Below are 20803 nucleotides of genomic sequence, written 5' to 3' on the forward strand. Positions count from 1 at the left end.
ACAAAATTGGTTTCATAAAATGTGTCAATAGTACAATACTATTTCCATAATAGACAACACTGGACAGGTACTTCACCCTTGTCTCATTTACCCCTAATTTATACAACAATCAATCCCTAATATATACAAGACAATCACAATAAAATACACAATAAGACACCAAACATCAGCCCATAGACTATCCCGGGCATTTTCTTTTCACCCACGTACCGTAATCTTAAGGTTCACTTTTGAGACACTACTATTTAGCATTTTTTTTCAGTGAGAACTTGAAGCCGACCACGGAGGTTATGAATTTCAAGTCCTTTGGATTACTATTCCAAAGAATGGCAGCTGAGTACAAAGGTTTCTTTCCCCCATACCACTCTTACATCTGAAAGGAAGAACGTCAGTTTCACTTCTTCCAGTGAAATAGTTGTGGTTATCCTTGACCTAGATAAAGTAGTTACATAGGTACTTGGGGGACCATACTGTGGGCAATCGCATTTACAAGACTTCATTTAAGCTGAGAGACTCTCTCTTCCACTTCAAACTATCTGAGACTTTGATAGTGGGAATGGTCAAGATCATTATTTTATTTTTTTATTTTTTTATTGAACCTTTATTTAACTGGGCAAGTCAGTTAAGAACAAATTCTTAAGATGCATACGTGCTAGAAGTTCAATAATAATCCTGACTAATTTGTTCTGAGATGTCTGCAGCTTGTTTTGAATTATCTTAGGGGCACTATTGTACCAGGAAGAGCATGCATAGTCAAAGTGGCAATGTCACCATTGTGGAAATGTGGAAGTTAGCTAATTAGCTAAGTCTACTGTGTCACCTACTACCAACTTAAGGCCAGGCGATTTCCTAGGTTTTACTTTGGACCCATACAAGATGGGCAGTTTTTCCAAGGTGGAGTGCCATTTACTGACATTCAGAAGCTCTGCACTGAGGGCTTTCTCAACCACGTGTTTGTTTTTGTGGGACAACCACAGTGTAGAATAATCTGCAAAGAAGAAAAGGTCATATGTACAGGCATATTTCAGATAATTTATATACAACAGAAAGAAAAGTGGACCCAGCACACTCCCTTGGAGTACCCCACAGTTCAAGGTTTTGGGTTGAGACAGTGAGACACATCCACCATCTTGTTTTCTTTCTTGCAGAAAAAGCTAACCCATTTCATGACTAAGTTGTTAAAGCCCATGGCTCTTAGTTTGGTTAAGAAGAATCACATGATTCACTGTATAAAACGCCTTTTGGAGATCTAACTTAACCATACCAAAATCCCTCCATATACTTTCTTCCTTATGTGGTCAGTCAGATACAGTATAGTAGGCAAGTGTCAGTGGAATGGGATTTCCTAAAGCCATATTGGAACTCATTCAGTGCATTCAGAAAGTATTCAGACCCCTTGACTTTTTTCACATTTTGTTACGTTACAGCCTTATAATGAAATGGATTAAATAAAAAAAATCCTCATCAATCTACATACAATACCCCATAATGACAAAGCAAAAAAAGGTTTTTAGAAATGTTTGCAAATTGATAAAACATAAAAAACAAATACCATATTTACATAAGTATTCAGACCAATTGCTATGAGACTCGAAATTGAGATCATGTGCTTCCTGTTTCCATTGATCATCCTTGAGATATTTCTACAACTTGATTGGAGTCCATCTGTGGTAAATTCAATTGATTGAACACGATTTGGAAAGGCACACACCTGTCTATGTAAGGTCCCATGGTTGACAGTCCTTCTCAGAGAAAAGAATCAAGCCATGAGGTCGAAGGAATTGTCCGTAGAGCTTCGAGACAGGATTGTATCGAGACACAGATCTGGGGAAGGGTACCAAAACATTTCTTTATTATTGAAGGTCCCCAAGAACACAGTAGCCTTCCAAATGGAAGATGTTTGGAACCTCCAGAGCTGGCCACGCGGTCAAACTGAGCAATCGGGGGAGAATGGCCTTGATCAAGGAGGTGACCAAGAACCCGATGGTCACTCTGACAGAGCTCCAGAGTTCCTTTGTAGAGATGGGAGGACCTTCCAGAAGGACAACCATCTCTGCAGCACTCCACCAATCAGGTCTTTATGGTAGAGCGGCCAGACGGAAGCCACTCCTCAGTAAAAAGCACATGACAGCCCACTTGTATTTTGCCAAAAGGCACCTAAAGGACTCTCAGGCCATGAGAAACAATATTCCCTGGTCTGATGAAACCAAGATTGAACTCTTTGGCCTGAATGCCAAGGGTCACGTCTGGAGGAAACAGTGAAGCTACAGTGAAGCATGGTGGTGGCATCATCATGCTGTGGGGATGTTTTTCAGCGGCAGGAACTGGGAGACTGGTCAGGATCGAGGGAAAGATGAACAGAGCAAAGTACAGAGAGATCCTTGATGAAAACCTGCTCTAGAGCGCTCAGGACCTCAGACTGGACAACGACCCTAAGCACACAGCCAAGACAACGCAGGAGTGGCTTCGGGACAAGTCTCTGAATGTCCTTGAGTGGCCCAGCCAAAACCCGGACATGAACCCGATCGAACGTCTCTGGAGAGACCTGAAAATGGCTGTGCAGAGATGCTCTCCATCCAACCTGACTGAGCTTGAAAATAATGGATGAAACTCCCCAAATACAGGTGTGATATCAGTTTTTTATTTGTAATAAATTTGCAAACATTTCTAAGAACCTGTTTTTAGCTTTATCAGTATGGGGTAGATTGAAGAGGAGAAAAACTAATTGAATCCATTTTAGAATAAGGCGGTAAGTAAAGGGGTCTGAATACATACCGAATGCTCTGTTTTTTGTGTGTGTTTTTTTCCCACCTTTATTTAACCAGGTAGGCCAGTTGAGAACAAGTTCTCATTTACAACAGCGACCTGGCCAAGATAAAGTAAAGCAGTGCGACACAAACAACAAGTTACACATGGAATATACAAACGTACAGTCAATAACACAATAGAAAAAAGTCTATATACAGTGTGTGCAAATGGCGTGAGGAGGTAAGGCAATGAATAGGCCATAGTAGCGAAGTAATTACAATTATTTTCTTTTTTTTTACGAATGCACTGTATAGGTTGTTGTGTTAGGAAATATAACTGTCAATCTGCTCGAACAGGATCTTTTCCATGACCTTTGATAAAATACACAGGATTGAGACAGGCCGATAGTTTCCATGATCCAGCTTATTCCCTTTTTTATATAGAGGAATGAGCCTTGCAAGTTTTAGTTCACTGGGAAAAATCCCTAGTTCAGCCAAAACCACAGCTGAATTGCTGCAACCATTGGCTGGATTGTTCAATCAATCAAATCTCAGGAAGTAGCTTGAAGAGGAGAAAATAAGTAATTTTAACAAAGTCAGGTCATTAAAACTTCTTCAGGATTGGTGGGTCCCCTGCGGGAAGGTTGAGCTAACATAGGCTAATGTGATTAGTTGTAAATAACAATAACATTTACCAGGACATAGACATATCTGACATTGGCAGAAAGCTTAAATTCTTGTTATTCTAACTGCACTGTCCAATTTACAGTAGCTTTTACATGTTTGTGAAAGAATACCATGCAATTGTTTGAGGAGAGTTCACAGTATTGAACATGAAAAGTTATTAATAAACAATTAGGCACATTTGGGCAGTCTTGATACAACATTTTTAACAGAAATGCAATGGTTCATTGGATCAGTCTAAAACGTTGCATATCTTCTTGGATATAGGGGGCGCTATTTAAATTTTGGGATGAAAAACGTTCCCGTTTTAAACAATATATTTTGTCACGAAAAGATGCTCGACTATGCATATAATTGACAGCTTTGGGAAGAAAACACTCTGACGTTTCCAAAACTGTAAAGATATTGTCTGTGAGTGCCACGGAACTGATGTTACAGAAAAAACGCAGATAAAAATCCAATCAGGAAGTGCCGCATTTTTTTAAACCGCCTCATGGCAATGACTCCTTATATGGCTGTGAAGGAGCTAGGAGTCAGCTTACGTTTTCCACGTTTTCCCCAAGGTGTCTGCAGCATTGTGACGTATTTGTAGGCATATCATTGGAAGATTGACCATAAGAGACTACATCTGCCAGGTGGTCGCTTGGTGTCCTCCGTCGCAATTATTGCGTAATCTCCAGCTGCAGTATTTTTCAATTTTCTTCTGATGAGAAGGCAGCTGCCACCACTGATAGATTATCGAATAGATATGTGAAAAACACCTTGAGGATTGATTCTAAACAACGTTTGCCATGTTTCTGTCGATATTATGGAGCTAATTTGGAAAGAAGTTCGGCGTTGTAAGTGACTGCATTTTCTGGTGTTTTTCTTAGCCAAACGTGATGAACAAAACGGAGCTATTTCGTCCACACAAATAATCTTTTTGGAACATTTTTACATTTGCTATCTAACTAAGAGTCTCGTCAATGAAAACATCCGAAGTTCTTCAAAGGTAAATTATTTTATTTGAATGCTTTTCTTGTTTTTGTGAAAATGTTGCCTGCTGAATGCTAGGCTTAATGCTATGCTAGGCTATCAATACTCTTACACAAATGCTTGTGTAGCTTTGGTTGAAAAGCATATTTTGAAAATCTGAGATGACAGTGTTGTTAACAAAAGGCTAAGCTTGTGTTTCAATATATTTATTTCATTTCATTTGGGATTTTCATGAATAGGAAACGTTGCGTTATGGTAATAAGCTTGAGGCTATGATTACGCTCCCGGATACGGGATTGCTCGACGCTAGAGGATATACACTGCTGCCATCTATTGGCCAAAATCTAAATTGCAACTGGCCTAGAATAATACATTATGTCCTTTCTCTTGCATTCCCTCTGACCCAAAAAATACAAAATAATATATTTTACCAGATCTAATGTGATATTCTCATACATTCCTTTCACATTTCCACAAACTTCAAAGTGTTTCCTTTCAAATGGTACCAAGAATATGCGTATCCTTGCTTCAGGGCCTGAGCTACAGGCAGTTAGATTTGGGAATGTCATTTTAGGCAAAAATGAAAAAAAAGGGTCCAATTGTTAAGAGGTTTTAATGTTACTCCTTGGCCTGAAGTACTATAATAAAACGATATACTTGAAGTAATCATCTTTGTAAAACCTCTTTGGGCTAGGGGGCAGTCCGGATGAAAAGCATGCCCAAAGTAAACTGCCTGTTACTCAAGCCCAGAAGCTAGGATATGCATATATGGATAGAAAATACTCTATCGTTTCTAAAACTGTTAAAATAATCTCTGTGAGTATAACATAACTGATATGGCAGACAAAACCCTGAGGACAAACCATCCAAAAAAATAATAATTTCAGCCAATGTTTCCAATGGCTGTCATGTTTATTATGAGGCGAAATCCTCCCGGATTGCAGGTCCTAGGGCTTCCACTAGATGTCAACAGTCTTTAGAAAGTGTTTCAGGCTTGTTTTTGGAAAAATGAGCTAGTAGTTTTGTAGTTTTTCTAAGTGGCTCCCATTTTGTCTGTAGTGTTTTCAAGCGCTTGGATGAGAGTGCGTTCTTTGTTGTTTATCTCCTGGTAAAGACAATAACGATTCTCCATCTTAAATTTGATCGTTTATTTACGCATTAGGGTACCTGAGGTTTGATTATAAACGTTGTTTGACTTTTTGGGAGAAGTTTATTGGTAACGTTTGGGATTCATTTTGTATGCATTTTGAAGGAAAGAAACCGGTGGATTATTGAAAGAAGAGCGCCAGCTAAACTGAATTTTTGGGGAAATAAAGAAGGAATTTATCAAATAAAAGGACCATTTGTGATGTAGCTGGGACCTTTAAGAGTGCCAACAGAAGAAGATCTTCAAAGGTAAGGCATTTATTCCATCGCTATTTCTGACTTTCGTGGCCCACCTGCCTGGTTGAAAATGTTTTTCATGCTTTTGTATGCGGGGAGCTGTCCTCGATCGCTGTAAAGCCTTTTTGAAATCTGACACAGCGGCTGGATTAACAAGAAGTTAAGCTTTATTTTGATGTATGACACTTGCATTTTCATGAATGTTAAATATTCATATTTCTGTCATTTGAATTTCGCACTCTGCAATTTCACCGGATGTTGTCGAAGTGGGTCGCCAGCGGAACGCCTGCGCCAGAAAGGTTAATACAGTGCATTTGGAAAGTATTCAGACCCCTTGACTTTTTCCCCATTTTGTTACGTTACAGCTTTATTCTAAAATGGATAAAGCGTTTTTCTAGACCGGAACCATGGCCCCTTGCATTACCTAGCTGGCTTCTGGCGTTCATCCTAGCTTTACTCTCAATTGGCTAGCTTTGTCAGGCTAGTATTTGCTAGTTAACAATCTGATTGATTAAGTTGATAAGAATTCTATTAGCTAGCTGTCAACATGTAGCTAGCTAGCTACATTGAACCTGCTGGGGGAAAGTCTCGCATCATCATCACTGTCGCTAATGTTAGGTTTCTAGAAAATAAAAAAAATGTATTTGCTAGCTATATTTTAAAGACTCGTTACCTACTTTAACACTGCCACTGTTCCACTGCCTCTTTATTGATTAATTGGTGACTGGTTCCCAATCAATGGGTAAATAATATGTCAATTGTGTAGATAATCTTCTAAGAAAACCAATGGTTCAAACCTGATGTCTCTATCATAATCCATTCAAAATGTATTGTAGTTTTACCCTTGTAGGATGGTAAAAATGATGGTGACCTGAGGCCAGAAAAACAAAGTGGTCAAAAATCAGGAAAATATCATTACGTCAGCTAGGCTGTACAAAAATGAAATCCTTTTACATGCTAATTTTTCTATTTGCGACCCACAGAGACAAGAGGACGACCACAAAATGTTTAATCCTAAAAAGTTTCAGCAAGAAAGCTGCATCGCTTGGTGCTTATTATTGGCTGTATAAGGTTAATAATGTATAAGGTTAATGGAATGTTAGAGAAAGAACCCACTGAACAATTCAGAACACGAAGAATCATTTTTTTGTCTTGGTAAAATGTATTTTATATCATAAAGGAAGTGTCATCACCAAAGCACGTTTTCACCCACTCTCGGCATCCTACCCTCCTGCAAATAGGCTGTGCTGTTTTGGTATAATTTGGATGAACAGGCTTGTGCACATTTACATGAGTGTTTAATTAGCCTAGTTAGCCAAATTACTGACTGACTAGGCTTATTGTTATTCATGTTTTTGTTGTTATTACATTTCAGGTAGGAGAGGGAGTACGATCACTAGAAAGCAGCTGCCAGACAACCGCAGAACCCCAGAGGTGTTACAGTCAATGCTTACGAACTGGATGTTGATGTGAACGGCCCATTTATATCAATGACACTAACAAAATGGTTGGATTGTTCAGCATCATGTGCAGTAAATGCTAACATGGTTTTGGTGATGAAATGTGCATAATGCATTTTTTGTCATCTCCCCGTCAGGCCTCTGCACGCTGTGACATGGTCCTGGATGGTAACGCACATCTGCTTCCAGCTGCCTGACTGAATTCTGGGGCCTTCAGTGGTACCTTACCTGACATTATAGCCAGAGGCTCCTTATCTCTGACTCGTAGCCATTTAACATTTCAACATGTATTTTATGTAACCCCTAATTCATACAAACAGCTTACTTATTAGATTCACTGGTCTATTTGTCATCTTCTTCAGTCTCGTCTGGGATATATATTTTAGTTGGCACACCTGTGTGATGTCTTATAAACATAAACATGTATTCACCCTGGACACGAGACTTAAAGCGTTGATTTTAGACTTAAAAAAATAAATAATCATAAGCACTAAGTGTTCTCTTGATGGAGAAAGTCTGATGTTTAAGTCACCATAGTAGCGAGTAAAATTTAAAAAAAAAAAAAAAGTAAAAAGATTTGAATAAAAACAGGCTATGAAAAAAAGTTTGTTTTGTAACACAACTTAACAAAACATTATTTTATTTGGTGGTCATCCCCCACATTTGGCCATTGAAAAGTCTAGTTGCATTCTTCCTCTGGGAACTGTCTGCTGATTGCTGACAACAGTGTGGCAGGTTTTTTTATGTGCTGCTCTAGAGTTCCATGGCCCAGCAGACTCGCCTGGCGACAGAGGGATGGACATATGTTCGTTTGTCTGGGACACTTTTAGAGGGAGGAGATAGCATGAGTTTGAGTGAGCACAGTAAATCCAATCAGTGGCCCTGGATAATACGAGGTATGCATTCACACAGAGACAACCGTGCGTGAAGTGAATGCCACCAGCTAGGAGCTTACTTCTCCGTGGTCTGGAGAGATCGCAGGCAGTTGGTCAGAAGGCTCTGGAGGTCCTTGGAGAATTCTCCCTGTAACACCTGTAGAGAGATGGACAGGGGCACTGAATGCACTTGAAAGAGAGGAAGCACGAGAGTTAACGTTTACGTTGATGGTTATTTAGGACTATAAGGGTGCCTTCCAAATCAGACTAATGGATGCGTAAAAGGCGCAACAACTCAATGGTTTAGAAGGTGTGTGTTGGGAGGAAATGTAGGTTTATGTTGTGCTGTCAGAAAAGTTCAAAGACTATCGATCAACCAATTAAAAACGTAGAACAGTGTTTTCCCTGACCAAACAGCTGCAATGGACAAGCGTTTGAAGCATTTTGGTTGGGTGGTAGCCTTACTCTGGGGTTCAAGTTGTATCTGAATGTCTGTAAGTTTGCTCACACTCCCTCTGACTCTAAGCCCTCACCCCTGACCCCCCATTGGCCCAGGGCCTCCTGCCAAACCCTCTCATCAGTCTCTCTGACAGAGAGTTAGTTCAGAGAATGGATCCTTGCTGTTTGGTTGATCCACATGTGGTCTCAGGTTGGGTGGAGTAGAGGTTGGAGATTGTTGAGTTGGTGAAGGTAACTCGAAGTGGACTCGTGATTTATTCTGTTTCTTACACACAGAGGGAGAGGGCGCTCCGTATGACGACATTAGGGACAAGAATTGTGACATGCTTTGCTCTCTGGAGCAGGGCGCCATTGAAAGGAGTGATATCGGGGGTGGCATTAAGTGTTGAGGAGGAGCTGTTGAAATGGAAGATTCCTTGTGTCTGTAAACCCTGCCTCTTGATGAGATGTAGAGGGAAACGGAGAAGACATTATCTGTCACGCTGAGTTTGGATGCAGAATCGTTACCAGATAAGGTCACGGTAGGACGTGTCAGTTATCCCAGGAGAGCTTATGTTCCGAAAATATTACGATGTTTTAGGTGTTTTAGGTTATGGGCATATTGCACCAGTGTGTAGGAGGGAGATGCCTAAACGTGAGAAGTGTGCAGGAGGGCATGAGACGAAGGAATGTGTGATATCAGTGAAGAAGGTTATGTGTGTTAGGGGTGGGGGTGATCAAGGAGCTGGGGATCAGAGGTGTCCGGTGAGAGAAAGGCAGATTGAGGTTGCCAGAGCAACACAGAAAGTGTCATATGCCGAAGCAGTGGAGCGAGGTAGAGGAAGATGGGTACAGGGTGAGGGATCCTGCGAGGATGTCTGTGAGTAGGCAGAGATCAAGAGAGAGTGATGGAAAGAATATGTGCTTCAGTAAGGTGGGATTTTTAGCATTTATAGCCACGGTTGTTAAGTGTACTGCAGTAATGGATGGAAAGTCACAGCAGATAGAGGTTGTGGTGGCAGTGGCAGAGAAGGACTTGGTATTATGAGGATTTGCTGTAGAACAGCTGCAGGGGCCGTTGGTCTGGAGTAAGACTAGGTAGGGTTAAATAGTGGAATGGGTGGTGGGTTTATAAAGGGGACTAATAGGTGATAGGGTCATTTTTCTTTTCCTTTTTCCCAGTGTTGTATCATTACATCTAAGAACATAATGTAGGTCGGTCGTGAATGGCCTCACACTCCAGTACAGTAGGTGGAGGTGTATGCACTTCAATTCTGAAAATAAGTTATGCTTGCTTATCTTATTGAATGTGTTCAAATGTCACAAGTTTGCGACCGTTGCTACATTTTTCACACACCATGATACAAGCTTGCCAAATTATATTTGCGAATCTTACATGCAACCACCAATCTTAATGTTCGACCACGAAATTCAGAATACAAATTCACAGGGTTCAGTCATCATTATTATCCCATAGTGACATACCACCTTGATTCGTGACTTGTCAGAGGAAGCGATATGGAGTGTTAGCTGTGCAGTGAGGCTGAACTTTGATTTTGAATTGAACAATAACTATTGAGATCTATTGTTTTGGATCAGTTAACTGATTGGTTCTCCCGAGTGGCGCAGAGTTCTAAGGCACTGCAACTAAGTGCAAGAGGTGTCACTACAGTCCCTGGTTCAAATCCAGGCTGTATCACATCCTGTTGTGATAGGTAGTCCCATAGGGTGGCGCACAATTGGCCCAGCGTCGTCTGGGGTAGGCCGTCATTGTCAATAATATTTTTTTCTTAACTGACTTGCTTAAATTAAATTATGATTAAAAAATAATAATAATTTTCACTCAATATTTAGGCAAAAAATGTATGACCTGCATAACATCTTCATTTGAAATGGACAATGTCTTCAATTCAATTCACTTTCTAAATGGACTCAAATGGCACAGAGAAGGCATAGTCTGCATCCCAAATGGCACCCTACTCCTGGTGCACTACTACCCTATAGGCCCTGCGGTGTGCGAGAGACTAAAGAGTGATCCAGGCCTGTGCCCTGCTGCACGCACACACACACACACATATCAAATGCATCCAGAGTGCCTAATAAAACAAAGCACTTAAGAAATCAAAGTGAGAACGGCCGGGGCCTGGGAGTGAAGGACACAGATCTGGGGACACACTCACACAGACATGCTGCTTGGCCCCCTGCTATGCACACACACTTCATGAGGAAGCTGTGGCTTTTGAGGCTGTACTGGCACTTTCACACACACACGCACGCACGCACACACACACACGCACGCACGCACGCACACACGCGCACGCACGCACGCACGCACGCACACGCACACACACACACACACACACACACACACACACACACACACACACACACACTTCCCCTTATATGTTCGTAAATAGATAGTTATAGAAACATTAAAACATGCAGGAACATATTGGAAAACAGCACATACTGTACATTGAATGTACAACACATTAGGAACACCTTCCTAATATTGAGTCGCACCCCCTTTTGCCCTAAGAACAGCCCTGATTCATTCATGGACTACAAGGTGTCAAAAGCGTTCCTCAGGGATGCTGGCCCATATTGACTCCAATGCTTTCTACAGTTGTGTCAAGTTAGCTGGATGTCCTTTGGGTGGTGGACCATTATTAATACACACGGGAAACTGTTGAGCAAACCCAGCAGCGTGGCATTTCTTGACACACTCAAACAGCTGCGGCTGGCACCTACTGCCATACCCCGTTCAAAGGTACTTCAGTGTTTTGTATTTCCCATTCACCCTCTGAATGTGACACGTACACAAACCATGTCTCAAGGCTTAAAAATCCTTCTTTAACCCGTCTCCTCCCCTTCATCGACATTGATTAAAGTGGATTTAACAAGTGACATCAATAAGAGATCTGTAAAGAGTGCGCTGGGAAGCAAGCTCAGGGAGTGAATACATTTCATAAATAAACTAACATGAACAAAACAAGAAACACGAACAGCGCACCGACTTGAAACAGATACAATGTCATGTGTCATGTGTCGTAATGTTTGCTGCCATTAAATGTTATGACTGTTATATTATCAAATCAGTTCTATATGTGTAATTATTCCGCAATTAAACTAATCACGGAATAGAAATGAACTAGGAAGTCGGGGCACCATGGGAAAATGTTGTTTATAGAGTTGCAATTTCCGAATATAACTCTTAAGATACTTTATTATCTTATCGATTAGAGTCTTCTATTAATGTATTATTACCTCATCAGACTCATTCCCGAATGTCACAAACCCTAGCATAATAAATCATGAATCAGCGATGTACAAATTGGCTTAATTATTTATTTACTAACTAACTAATCAATCACAGAATTACATAAACACACACACACACAGAAGGTCATACATTGATTACTAACATGACACAAGGAAAAGTCCCTAGTGGACAAAACCGATATGAAGGCTTGGTAGACAAAGGAAAGGGGTGGGGACAGCTGGTGCTAATGCTAATACTTTGAAGAGGAACAACCGCTCATTCGAAGAAAAAAATTAAATTGACATATTTACGAGTGTATGCCTTTGCTGTCCCTCTCTGCGGTCGCCGTTCTGTTTGCTGGATAGTCAGTCAACAGAAAGTCTCTGGTTTGTCCACCAGAGATCAAAGTATTTCGTAGCTTGTTATAATGGATACGTCAGAGTACCATTCGATCATTTGACTGGTTACGTTTACCAGACTAAAGTACTTAAACAGCTGCAGCCTGAATAATTGCTCTTTAGTTTGTAGATTTCTTAGCCACTTCAACGTGGGAATGATCTCCACGTTCTCTGTTCTTGTCCTTTGGTAGAGTTGCCAACCATTTCAACATGTAGCGACAGTTTCCATGTTTTCTGGTCTAATGTAAAATTTGTCATGGGTGGTTTTATACAGGAGTAGTTGATAAGGGGGTGTTCCATGACACCGTGTAATGTCTGTCCTCATGGGGGCGGGGCCACTGACTGATCATAAGTTACTATGAAAAACAATTCTCATTTAGAAGACTAAGATCACATTGTTATCTTTCCAAAAGTACTCTTATGCATAATCATTTATTTGATACATTCAGATGCAACCCCATAATTGAGAAGTGTATACAAAGAAAGAAACAGTAGTGTGTCTCCTGTCCTCCATGAGGTCACCAAATGAAACAAACTCAACATGACTGTTCCTTAAGTGTCCACGGACCACCCCGACTGCTTGGAATACAGAAATACTGTTCAATGATTCAACCTTTTGATGTCCAAGTGTCTCTCTGTGTTCCACAGTCACATTCCAATCTCAAATACTACAGAGCCCAGAAGCAGAGTATTTTACGACCACCATAAAGCGCCCCCCACCCCACACCTCTGCACCTCTGAGGGAGAGAGAGGGCGCTGTAGAGCGGAACCACTGTAACCTGATCCGTCAGATCTTTATAGGAGAGCTATGACACATGGAAAGAGCAGGTGTTCCTAATGTTTTGTACACTCAATGTTTTGTACACAACCAGGCAATGCAATCCCACATAAACAATCACTAACACCAAGACCCCCCTTTCCCCTCCACACACCCCATCCCATCCCTCTCCTAGTTATATTGAACAGCAGAGTCCTTGGAGCACCTTCAATCTGTTCATCTGTTAAAGTGTCAGAGTCTATGCATCATCCTGAGTCCTCAGAGCAGTGGGGTAACAAACACTGATGAGTCCCAAATGACACCTTATTCCCTACATAGTGCACTACTCATCACCAGAGGCTCTTGGGCTCTGGTCAAAAGCAATTTGGGACGCAACCACAGAAAGAGAAAGGGAAAGGGGAAGGTGGATACCTAGTCAGTTGCACAACTGAATGTATTCAACTGAAATGTGTCTTCCGCATTTAACCCAACCCCAGCATCTCTCAGGAGGTTTACTATATTTCCAATACAACCTGAGCCGTGCAGTTTGCCAAGTAATAAAATCCTACTCCAACATGGCAAGTTCTGTATGAGTTAGACTTCATTATACACTGGCAAAGGGAATTGTATAAGTATTGTATAAGTATGGATTATCCATTGAGCATTAAAGCATTTTAATATTGCATCGCATAAGATGCTCATCTCAAGGATCTTATTCCAGAGGAACTAAAGCAATACACAGCCAAGACCTTATGAAGTGAAGCTGCATACTTACTACAACGAAGAGCATGCAGTCATGCTAACCAATCACAGTTATACTATTCAGATGAAAACTCATTTACAATATGAGTTTGTCAGTGGAATTAAGTACCAGCTCTAACTGTCTCACGTCAGAATTAGACATTCAGGCCTCCCGGGTGGCGCAGTGGTTAAGGGCGCTGTACTGCAGCGCCAGCTGTGCCATCAGAGTACCTGGCTCTGACGTAACCGGCCGCGACCGGGAGGTCCGTGGGGCGACGCACAATTGGCTTAGCGTCGCCCGGGTTAGGGAGGGCTTGGTCGGTAGGGGTGTCCTTGTCTCATCGCGCACCAGCGACTCCTGTGGCGGGCTGGGCGCAGTGTACGCTAGCCAAGGTGGCCAGGTGCACGGTGTTTCCTCCGGCGCATTGGTGCGGCTGGCTTCCGGGTTGGATGTGCGCTGTGTTAAGAAGCAGTGCGGCTTGGTTGGGTTGTGTATCGGAGGACGCATGACTTTCAACCTCCGTCTCTCCCGAGCCCGTGCGGGAGTTGTAGCGATGAGACAAGATAGTAGCTACTACAACAATTGGATACCACGAAATTGGGGAGAAAAAAAAAAAAAAAGAATTAGACATTCATCGTTAAATTCCAAAGTTGTTGCAAACGTCAGATTTCGAAGTGTTTAAGGTTATGTTTAGGCATTGACTCTGAGTGGTTAAGGTTAGGCATGAACTCTGAATGGTTAAGGTAAGGGTTAAGGTTTGGGATAGGCTTAAAACAGAAATACAAAAAAACATATTACTATTGCTGCCACTGGATTTGAACTTGCAACCTTTGGAAGCAAATGCTTAGAGGTTGACGCTTAAGCCCATCCACAACACCCGAGCAAAGCCGAAGTCTACTTGAAGGTAACAGCGCTTACTGTTGCCCCTAGTGGCCAGTTTTCACGTGATCTCCCGACGTCCTTAGACATGGATGGACGTGGAATACTGACTTGAATCACGGGCGACCTGGCTGGGAATAAATGTACGCTTACACACACGCACTGAAAGACAATGACACACACACAAAGACAATAACACACGCACAAACAGATTACTTCCATTGGCTCTTTAAGGCTCTGCTTACATCAGCATGCTGAACCAACATCCCCTCTCAATAACACAAGGGGCACCTGGGAGGTGAGTTTGGGAGCTGAGGTGTGCTCAGGTACTACACGTTCCGGGGCGTCAATGATCCTTGAGACCTGTGTGTGTGTGTTTGTGTGTGTGTTGGTATGTGTGTGAGAGAGTGTGTGTCAGGGGAGGCTGCGGAGGGGAGGACGGCTCATAACAATGGCTGGAATGGAGTCATTGGAATGGTATCAGCCACATGAAAACCATGTGTTTGATACCATTCCATTGACTCCATTCCAGCCATTATTAGGAGCCGTCCTCCCCTCAGCAGCCTCCACTGGTGTGTGTTTGTGTATAGCTGTCTTTGGGTGTGTACGTCTGCTTGCACTCTTTAACATTCCTGCCAGGTGCCTTTCCAGGGGGACGTTCGGTGTCATCGCGGACGAGTATACAACCGTCACCTGAGCGCCACAATCTCTCTAATTGATCGCGGTGTCGTTGTCGCAGCGCCGCATCCTGACTCACGAGGCCTCTGTGTCTCCCACTGACACGCCTCACCTTGTTCCCAGCAAACATGGGGCTTTGAGGCGTGCAGTCGTTGTGCCTCGTCACCCGAGAGTGCTATGTTTGCAGAAGGAGGATATTTTTGACTCTATCTTGGATGACGATGAGTCTGAGGTGTGAATGTGTACAGTTGTATTGGAAAACCAGTCTGTGGTTAAATATTTTGCCCAAGCGCTCAAAGTCACTAGTACTCGCTACCCCTCTTTTGCAGATTTTCCTCTGTATTTGAAGCCCTCTCTCTCTACCTACCTTGCTCTCCTCCTATATACCCTCCCTTACTGCCAATGTCCCTCTTTCACGCCCTCTCTTTTTATCTCTCTCTCTCTCTCTGTCATTTACAGCCTCTCCCTCTCCTGTGTGCAGTGAGATGTGAGTGTGTGTTTGACGAGGGAGGGGAGGAAGGGTTGTGGTTTACTGTCAAGCCGGACCATGAGCCGCTCTGAGGAGTTGATTCGCTCCAGCTCAGCGCCCGAGGCCGATTAGCATTCCGTCGCTAACCCCAACATACTGTACCTGTACTCATGGCCCCATACGTTGGCCGCCACCGACATACCTTCATCTCCCCCTTTCTTACTCAGTCGTTCCCACCACAGACGCTAATAGTGAGGCCTACAACTATGACTACCACATTCCCTACCAGCTAACCTGAAGGAGAATCTCTTAGTTCTTATAGATTTAGCAAAGTGCTTGCAACTATAGGGGTAATTATCCAAGCAGGAAATAGTTGTTGTTTTTTAATCCCGCCCTATGTGAGTTTTACCTATTGTGATGATGCGCTAAGTGTGTGGTTCCCCGGAGACCATCCACTGAGACAGAGGCTTTGTGGCTCTTTAAAGACTTGCCATTCTCATTGGTATTGAGACACTGTCACGGCGATCTGGCGTTCGTGGGCCCGTTCCTTCACACAATAAGACAGTGGTAATGTCGATGCCGGCTTGTGAGACATTGATCGATCTGATATAACCAGATTACTTCTTGTTGGGTTTGGAACGCCGGATTAGCTCCATGCTCGCGTTAAAACAGGGGGTCAAGATGAATTTGATCTGAAAGAAACGGACATGTGTGCTGATATGCCAATAGCTATTGAAGAAGTAAGGACAAACAAGGTTCCATGGTAAAACCTTGTGTGTGAATCTTTGAATAAATACACTTACGTCATATAATATGAAGACAAAATAAATGTCATCGGGGAGAATTCTAAATCAATTAAGGGATTTACATTGTCTTGTTGTCACGGTCGTCTGAATGAATGGACCAAGGCGCAGCGCACTCAGAGTTCCACATGTTTCATAAATATGAAACTCGCCAAAAAACAATACAGACGAAATGTGATGTTCTGGGCTGCTCACAGGCAGCTACACAAAAACAAGATCCCACAAACGACAGGTGGGAAAAAAGGCTGCCTAAATATGATCCCCAATCAGAGACAACGATAGACTGCCTCTGATTGGGAAGCATACCAGGCCAACAAAGAAATAGAAAACATAGATTTCCCACCCTAGTCACACCCTGACCTAACCAAATAGAGAATTAAAAGGATCTCTAAGGTCAGGGCGTGACAGTTGTGAATATGTTACATTTGTATTATTGAACTGATAGTCATGTAACTCTGTAAATCTACACGTCTTCTTCAAAATGGTGGCTTGATATCAGAAAGGCTGGCTGGACGCCATCCAACCCAAGCATTATATCTCCTTACTTGAAACAGCATCATTTGTGTAGGTGCTCAAGGTCTGTTAAATGAGCCATGCATCTGATGGTTGGTATAAAATCCATAGGTGAGGAGTGCAAACTTCATTGAACTAAAGTGGGAACAAACTTTGGATTATTGAACTCACTCCAGATGCAGTTTGTATTCCACACTTGCAACTCCTGCAATGGAAGACAAGGCTATAACTGCAGGAGTAAAGTTACATTGAGAAAGAAAGAGAGAAAACGAGTCGATATTTCCAAGTATTTTTGAACCAGCCCACCAATGAGCCCTACGACATTGCGAACGACGCGCGACGACTCTGAAATAATCATAATAGAAGAATATGAATTTTCAAACGCTAACCTCGAGGCAAAGTGCTCGATCATCGGCGTTCGCTCCCCTAACCCCTCGCCTGGGTGCGGCGCGAGGGCTCCAGCATTTCGCCCTGCCACAAATCACAGAGCGCCGCCGCTTTATTCTTTCATACATCAAAATAAGAGAGGAGTATGTATTTTGTCTGCAAGTGTATATTTACAAATGAGCGGTTTTAATTTAAAAGAATGACCCAATTCTTCTCCGGTGTCAAAGACATGATGACGAATGCTTCGCCTGGAGTCGCGCTGCGTGATTGGTTTTCTATTGCATCAAAATCAGAGATTCATAGATCATGATAAAGTGGCCTGGACAATGCTTTGTTAATGACTAGGGGAGGCTACAGACTCGGATCGTTTTTTAAAGAAACAGATTTTTCTTCAAATACATCTTCATCAGACTGGAAACATACATTGCTTTCAAACGTCGTTTAGAAGTATGACATAGTTACAAGACAAACAACAACAAAAAAGGTTGTACTTGATGCTGGTAGTGCTCAAATGTGGAATTTACAAATTTCAGAAGCCTTTTTAAACCTCAAATACACTGCAAGTTTTACATTTCCTGCATCGCAAGGTGATCAAATGAAGATTATTTATCTGTACTTGTAGTGATTTGACTACATGTTGATTGGGTGCACGGGGTTAAAGAGGGGTATTACCATTACAGGAAGCATCATTGCATACTGCGCTGTCATTTTCTCTCAGAAACTGCAGTAAAGCAGTTGGACAACTTTTATGCCAGCAGTGTAACATCCCGTTTGCTTGCTTCATTCTGACTGCTTTTTTTCCTTCCCTCTCAGTTTTCGGTTGAACTTGAGTCCTTGAGGCAGCTCCCCCGTCCTCTACACTTCCTGGCTGTGTGGGTTTTTAATAGAGAGAATGCCCTCCACCACCACTACCCCCGCCCTCTGCAGCTCTATTTACACTTCCTCCATGGCCCTGCCAAATCAGGGGCCATCAAATTGGGCAGTTAAGGGTCGGAAGAGCAAGGAGCACGTTTTATCACTATATATGTCGAGAAATCAATGCAGGCTCTCCAATGACTGTCTTTTTATGGACAGCCAGGGAAATACACAAATGTAGGAGGAGGGAAGTGAATGAAGGCCTTCATTTTCACCCTCCCAAATTCACACAAAGGCATTAGCACATTAGTTTCTGTAGCTTATAGCTTCCTCATCGGAGTCCGTTTGGGCAGTCGGGCATATTCTTTGTCTTCACGGCTTTGCATAAAGCGACAAAGGAAAGTGTACAGATCAGATGACTCAGCATAGCATATCAATGAGGACCTCCTGCATACCTGCTCCTGTACGAGTCACCGATATAGAGATACACACAAACAAACACACTGCTTGGCCAGGCCCGTCTCCACGATTCCATCACTGGGTGCGTTGCAAATGCCGAAGGGGAAACTAAGCAGCTGATTTAAACCGCGGCGGCTCAACCACAGCCCTTTCCTTTATTTAGAAAAGCTGCTGCTGCTTCCCTGGTCCAGACCCCAAGGTCGGTGGTTGCATCACGTATGGTCAGCGGCTGCCAGCGCAGCAGCCTATCAGTCATCAGCCTTAATGACGAGGGGTCAGGCAGTTGTTCCAGGTGTAAAAATAGACTCCAGGAGTGTCAAACGCGTAAGCTTTCAGGGACGAGGCCAGGGATGGGACTTGGCAGTGGTGTACTTCTGGATTATCAGTCCATCCATAGTGTTGTCCTGTCTGCGACCAAAAGCAACAACCGTTGAAGGAGAAGGGGAATAGAAAAGGCGTCGCTGACTACAGAGGGAAAGGCCCAGATTAATGCACTCACAATCATTTAGTGTTACCCTCCACTGGGTGCTATTCTGTTTGACCTCATTCGGACGAGTGAAGGTCCGTACACAAAAAAGGATGCTGAGCCTATAGTTCATCCTAGTTTGATTTGGCCTGGGTTGGCCTGGTCCAGCTTGGATGGGAATATTCAGCGAGCGCGCAGGGTACGGGAGCTCTCATCCTGTAAGAGCTCTGAGTCCCCTGCCTATGCCACTCAAGTCATGCCACTTCCATTTTAAAAGCGGACGAGACTCACACACGTGTGTACTGTGTGGCTGGAATCTGTCCCCTTTCAAGTCAATTGTCTTGTGAGTATGTGTCTGTGATTGTGTGTGTGTCTGTGAGTGTGTGCGTATCTGTGATTGTGTGTGTAACATTGTTTGAGAGAGAGAATGTAAGAGAGTGTATATGCTAGATAAAGTGTGTGAGCGAGAGAGAGAGAGATTGGAAGTGTGTGTGTGTGTGTGTGTGCTTGTTTGTTTGTGTGTTTGTGCCCGGCTAATGCACGTGTTCGTGCATGCATGCACTGGGGCAAGGGTAAAAAGGGGTCAGTGTAGGGAGGGAGTATGCATCTTTAGAAGCCCTGTGAAATGAGAGCAGAAGGAACGTAGAGTACATTAAAGCGGTGCCACTGTTAATGATCAAACAGACGGCAATTAACGCTAACAAAACTCACATGTCCTTCGGCCCAGAGGGAAGACAAACTATAACAGCTCTGTAGTACAAAGAAACAAGGGGCTATTTAAAAAAAAGCAATCCCAAAAGTTGAGGGAGGATGTATTAATTGTCTCAATTTGGAAGATGAAACTAAGGGTAGAATTCATACCCACCTGCCCTCAGGTAACAGTACTTTCCGGTAATCATAGTACTTCACAAAGAGGTGCTCTGAAATGGCAACTCAGTGTTACACATGTCCACCCGATATGACACTTCAAAAGCAATTATTATTTCGATAGGCAGTGTTAAAAAAAAATGTAAAAAACGGTCCTTGCTATCCGGGTACCTTGGGGCATCCAACTCTGACATCACACCATTGACGTTGAAATGTTAAATGGTCATGGTTAAGGTTAGGGTTAGGTACGGGCTAAGGGACATCCTAAGGACCCGGGATAGCACCAAGCTCAACACAGAGGCTGCAATATTCAGACATTTGACATTTCTAGAATATAGAACTACTCAGCATCTACACGGAATGCAACAGTATGACCTCTCATCAGTTGACCCTGCACGGACACACCAGAACTGAAGGATGTGACATACATTCCAACGTATCAGGTGTATCATGGTTTCATATTACATTTATGTAATTCTTGTTTATATTGAGCCCAAATGGGACTCCCTTGTCTCTGCGGCTCTGAGGTAGCTAGCGACAGATGGCAGGCCCCCTTATGGAGCGGCTATAGGCTTAGCTCTAGCATACCCACCAGCCTGGAGTAGCCACACATGTTCCCATTGCAATTAAGTCTAGCTGACCCCTCTGAGCACCCGGTACCAGTGGGGCGTTTTTGTCGCATTTCCCCATGCAGATGCTAGCGCTA

General features: G+C 42.9%; 1 pseudogene; it reads right to left on the reverse strand.

Moving 5' to 3' along the window:
- Positions 1-8200: 8200 nt before the first annotated feature.
- The window catches only part of LOC149973251 (uncharacterized), a 98218-nt pseudogene continuing 85615 nt past the window's right edge, over positions 8201-20803 (reverse strand).

Source organism: Oncorhynchus mykiss, chromosome 21 (genome assembly GCF_057628025.1).
Source record: "Oncorhynchus mykiss isolate SJ-2025 chromosome 21, ASM5762802v1, whole genome shotgun sequence".
NCBI lineage: Eukaryota > Metazoa > Chordata > Actinopteri > Salmoniformes > Salmonidae > Oncorhynchus > Oncorhynchus mykiss.